Here is a 6000-nt window from a genome sequence, read left to right as displayed (position 1 = left end):
GTTAAAGACAGATTTTCACATACTGGTTATTTTCAAAGAATGAACACATATTCTTCTTACAAGTAAAAACTGAGATATACAATGAAAGAAACATTTCAAGTAAAAGGAGACATAGAAAAAATATGGATAACTTCCTTTTTTTAAAGATTTTACTTATTTATTTGACAGACAGAGATGACAAGTAGGCAGAGAGGCAGGTGGGGTGGCGGGGGAGGCGGGGAGGGTGGGGAAGCAGGCTCCCTGCTGAGGGCTTGATGCGCATGGGGCTTGATCCCAGGTCCCTGAGATCATGACCTGAGCTGAAGACAGAGGCTTAACCCACTGAGCCACCCAGGCTCCCCTGGATAACTTCCTTTAAAACCATCTTTTGATACTGAAGGAAAAATAGGATCGTTCTGTTTGTCACTAAGTATATGTAAATCAGAGGTTTGTAAATCTCAAATTAAGCTCACATTCAGTTACCTTCATCACATCTTCTGTTACAAAAATCCAGAAAGCTTAATTAAGCAATCTGAAAAAACTGATATTGTGGAATCTACATTTTTTAACGTAAAATATTTACCAATAAAAAACATTTACATATTTTCCATTAGGAATCATGCTAACTATACTTCGGGGAGTTTGTTAATTCATTTGTTGGCTACTCAGAACAATCAAAAAGGAAATTACTGGTATTCCTCTGCTCCAACAAGAAGCCATGCAAATTTTCCCTCATTTATATGATGCAATAACATTTGTAACGTAGTTGGTTATTTTCACTTGAGGTCAAATGTGGTAACAATAGAAAATCAGACATTTGGCAGAAATCCTAGGCTTCAGCTTAAAGAAACAGAAAAATTTTTTTTCATCACTGGTAATTTGAAAAAAATAAGTTTGGTGATGTTAAAATGTCTTTGCAAATTAACATTTGTTATCGGTCACAAAATTAACAGAATGTTTTCATCTGAACTAAAATTTAATAGTTTGGATGGAGGGCCCAAAGCAGAGGGGAAAAAATGTAATTAAACTCTGGGCACATCGTCCCAGGAGATATGTGTTCTACATGATGACTTGTCTGGAGTTCTCTCTGGAAATGCTTCCACTCCGGATGCTCCCACACTCCAGTGTGGGACCCGTGCCAGCTGCACACCACATCCAAGCAAAGAGAAGGGATGTGAACTCAAGGGCTTGGTTTGGCTTTCCCAATTCCAAGCCCCGTACAGTCTATAAGAGGGGAGGAGGAGCGTGTGGCTACACAAGGCATGTTTCATAGCATTTAAAATATATTTTAGATAGATTAATTTCTATACTCATATCTGTTTATCCTGTCAGGTGTTACTGCTTGAGGCCATGCAGTTAGCTCTCTCCATAAAGACACCCAGACCAGGGAGCCCAGGGGAGAGACAGCTGCGCGCTGGCCAGAGCTGCGGGACTGAAGGAAGGGCTCCTCGCTCTCATTCACACAAAGGTGCAACAGGGCTCGAGGCTTTCTAATTGGTCTCACTCACTTTAAGAGAAGAGGGAAACCTTGTATGTTTCCTTGTGTTAACAGCTCATTTCCCTTGAAAGTAAGTGAATTAGTTAATAACTGAACAATAGTGAGATTTAGAGAAATTGGTTCATTCCACAGAGAGATTTTCAGGCTCTGTCCTCACCTGGGAATGCAAGAGACTAGCACCAAGGTACTCACGGGGGTGGGGGGATGGGGAGAACTGAGCTTTTTAGGAACTCCGGGGCTGGAGTAGAAGAACTTCTCCATGATGCTGTGCTTAGAATAATCCGAAATACCTGATCAGCCATCCACACCGACTGGCTGCAGACCATCGAGAGATCACACCCTCTTTGGGCTAAGGCATACATTCTCCATGGTAAGATCACTCCCAAGCAGGAGAAGAAAGTCTTACTCTTTATGTATGGATACACAGATGTTGCAGAAAAGGATATACTGATTTATCTGTGGTGTTAAAATTTCAGGGGGCAAGGAGATTAGGAAAACATGTTTGTAACGGCTCCTAGAGGGAAGAAGGTGTCATGGTGAAAAACAAGTTGAGAAACACTGGATTCGGGTATTTTCCTCAAAAAAGCTGTGTCATGATTGTGTTAACAGGAACACCACCAAATCAATGACTGACCTACAATTACTGAGTAAGAATATACACAGCGTTCTATGTTAGCTATTTCAAGAGAACCAAAGAGATACAAAATCTGATTCTTTTTTTTTTTTAAAGTGTGTACAAATTAGTTGAATGAGACTCTAGCACAGGATAAACAGATGGTGATGTGGACAGAGTTGAACATGTCAAGAACTAGTTAGAACGCTTTTCATAATGAGAAACAGTTTGTGGAAAGGGCTAAGTAACTACAAACAACAAGGTCAAGAAGAGCTCCCGAGGAGATCAGGGAGGATTTCATACAGCAAATGGGATTTGAACTAGACCCCAGGATGGGAGGGGTTTGACTCAACAGAGTAGAGATGGGAAAGGACCCAAACAAGAAAGTGGCTTTGGGACTGAGGACTTGCATCCGAGCACAGTAAGACTTTCAAACCCAGAAGGAAAATGAAGTCTCAAGGGATCTAGAAAGAGTTTAGAGACTACGCCAAGTTTAGGCCAGTTTGAAAGTTGCGGTGGGACTTCTTTTTTTTTTTTTTTTAATTTATGCTAGCTTTCTTAGTGCATGTGAAGTGATATCTCATTGTGTGTTTTTTTATTTGGTAAAATAGACGAGTCAAAAAATTTGCCATTTTAACCATTTTCAAGTGGACAGTTAAGCGGCATCACGTGCATCCATGTGGTCATGCAACCATCACGCTCTCTACCTCCAGGACTTTTCCCCCTGCCATGCCGGAACTCTCTACCCATTAGACAATCACTGGCCACCCTCCTCTTTTCCTGACCCTTGAGAACCACTCTTCCACGTTCCATCATTATGTATTTGATTGTTCTGGGTACCCTCTGTAAGTGGAATTGTACCATTTTTGTTCTTCTGTGGCTGGCTTATTTCATTCAGTATAAAATCTTCAAGGTTCAACCATGTTGTAGCCAGTATCAGAATTTCATTCTTTTTTAAAACTGAATAATGGTCCACTGTATCCAGCGGTGCCTTCTTGTTCCACCTTTTCTGACAACTGAAGCTGAAAAACGAAAAGTGTAGGCATCCTTTTGAAGGCATTCGAGTACTAGCCATGGGGAGGGCAGATTATTCCAGGTTGAGCTGTCATCACCGAAAGACTCTCCAACCAACAGTGGATAGAAACACTATCAGGAAAACTCCCCTCCGGAGTCGGGACTGGGGGCAGTGATACAGAGCAGAGCACACAGAGGGTGCCGCCCCAGTGACCTGCATCCCTGGCCTCAGCTGGGGTAGCTGCTCCCAGAAGAGCTGCGGGGTGGCAACGACCACAGTGACCCAGGAAGGCTAAGAAGTAATGGGGGCTGTGGTAAGGGGAGGGAATTTTACCCTGAAAATAAAACCAGGAAGGGATTTGGTGTCAAATACTATTGTGATTTTGATCCTCAGGACTTCAGGGTAAAGAAAGAGGCATGCAGGGGCACCTGGGTAGCTCAGTGGGTTAGGCCTCTGCCTTCGGCTCAGGTCGTGGTCTCAGGGTCCTGGGATCGAGCCCTGCATCCAGCTCTCTGCTCAGCAGGGAGTCTGCTTCCCCCTCTCTCTCTGCCTGCCTCTCGGCCTATTTGTGATCTCTCTGTCAAATAAATAAAATCTTAAAAAAAAAATAGAAAGAAAGAAAAAGAGGCATGCAGAGGTTTGATCCGGTTTAGAGGTACAAGATGGTTAGAGAAGGAAAGAGTTGAACAGTATGGCAATAAGGTTATTGTGGCACAGTGCCAGAAAGAAAAGAGGCAGGAGGGCATCTTATTTTTCCTCTAGGTGTATCAGTTAGCTACTGCTGCATAACAAATCACTCCAAAATTTAGTGGCTTAAAATAACTGTATTATTTCTTACAAATCGTTGAGTGGGCTGGAAGATTCTCCTCAGCTGGGACAGGCATGAGTTATTTGTTCTGTCGGCTGGGACTGGCTGATCTAGGTTGACATCTGAGATTACCTGAGTCTTCCTATGGTTTTCTTCTCCAGAAAGCTAGCCAGGGTTTGTTGTCGTGGTGAAAGCAGAGGTCCAGGAGAGCAAGCAGAAGCTTGAAGCCTAGACTTGAAACCAGCAGGTCATGATTTCTACCATGTTCTTTTGGACAGAGAAAGTTTTAAGCCCAGAATCAAAAAGTATACTCTACTTCTTATTGGGAGCAGCTCCAGGTTCATGTTGCAAAGGGGGCAGATACAGAGAGGGATAGAGAATTTGAGTGATTTTTGGAAGGTGTCTTTTCACAAGAGATATGTAGCAGAGCTTCATAGTTACAAAGCATGAGAAAAAAAGCAAGAAAAAAATCGTGCTTCTTTATTCTCTATAACCAATCTTATTTTTCTCATGAGACCTCACTGCCATAAGTATGAATCTAAGATCAAGAAAATTTACACTTCAAGTGTCTTGGTCTCCCTGCTTTCAGTCACTTTGCAGAAACGCAGCCTTTTTTTTTTTTTTAATTATTTATATATTCACTAGGTAATCTCTACCCCCAGTGTGGGGCTCAAACTCACAATTCCAAGATTAAGAGTCACACGTTCTTCAAGTTGAGGCAGACAGGTGCTCCTGTTTTTGAAAGCTGCTTAATCTTTCAGATTTTTTCTCCCCGTTCCTCCCAAGATGCATCTCAGTGTTAGGAAGAGTCACGTACCATCATGGCAATGAGGGAGAAAAGACTTGGGAGTCAAGATGCGAAAACAACCTAAATGTCCATTGACAGATGAATGGATAAAGACAATATAGTATATATACAGTGGAAGCTTATTTGGTCTTAAAGAAGCATTTTCCTCTTTTTCTCAGTTCAAACTCTTCTGTCACATCTCTCTTCTACCCCGGGGGCAGAATTTCACAGCTTACCCAGCCCAGGAGAAAGGTAAATCTTCCTTATACCATGACAAAACCTCTAGGGGTATAAGTTGGCTTAAGCTGGATGTGAAAACTGGGGGATAACAGGAATTGGGATTTGCCAAGAATAAAATTCACCAACTTGATATCCTGCCCCCAGAAATATCATCTCTGTTAAAGATATAAGAAAGAAAGAGTAATCAAGGTTGTTACAAAGTTTTCTACCCTTGGTGACTGGGAGAATTTGGGACTCACTGAAGAAAGAGGAAAATCAGAAGAGCGATGATTAAGTCCATCCTGCCTGAGTTGCAGGTAATTATGGAATCAGTTGAAGTGTCGACTTGCAGATGTATCACTGGAATTCAGAAGAGAGATTTGAAAAAGGGGAAGTAGAATCAAGGCTCATGTGCTGAAAATCTCAGCACCAAATGAGTTATCCCAGGACACTGACAGGCTCCACGTGTGGACAGAAAGATGGATGATTTTTTAAAAAGGGGGAAAAAAGGCGGCAATCAGAAGAGTTAAAGAAGAGATGCCTAGGTGACTCAAGTCAGTTAAGTGTCTGACTCTTGATTTTGGCTCAGGTCTTGATCTCAGGGTCATGAGTTCAAGCCCTGTGTTGGGCTTCAGCTGGGCATGGGGGTGGGGGGAGGGGAAGAAGAAGGGGGAGGAGGAGGAGGAGAAAGAGAAGATGAAGGAAGAGGAAAGGGAAGAGAAAGAAGAAGAAAAAGAAGAACAACAACACCACCAGCAAGAACCACCACCAGATACTTGAGGGCAGGGGCCATGCCTTTGTCATCTCTGTATCACTAATACGTGTAAGTTCCTACCACTGAAGGAGATGCTCAGTAGTGTATTAAGAAGAAAGACTAAAAGAAAAAAAAGAGGGCAGGCAAGAAACAGAGAGGGAAGAGTGGATTAGAATGAGGTAACATTATGGAAGCCAGGTGTGACAGACAGAATAACGGCCACCCAAAGGTGACCTTGTCTGACTTAGTCCCTGAAACCTGTAACTATGTTACCTTACATGGCAAAAGGGACTTTGCGGATGTAATTAAGTTTCCAACCCAGAAATG

Source organism: Mustela putorius, unplaced genomic scaffold, assembly GCF_011764305.1.
Source record: "Mustela putorius furo isolate JIRA1106 unplaced genomic scaffold, ASM1176430v1.1 tig00003845_pilon_pilon_pilon, whole genome shotgun sequence".
NCBI lineage: Eukaryota > Metazoa > Chordata > Mammalia > Carnivora > Mustelidae > Mustela > Mustela putorius.
Note: the sequence above shows the minus strand (reverse complement) of the source record.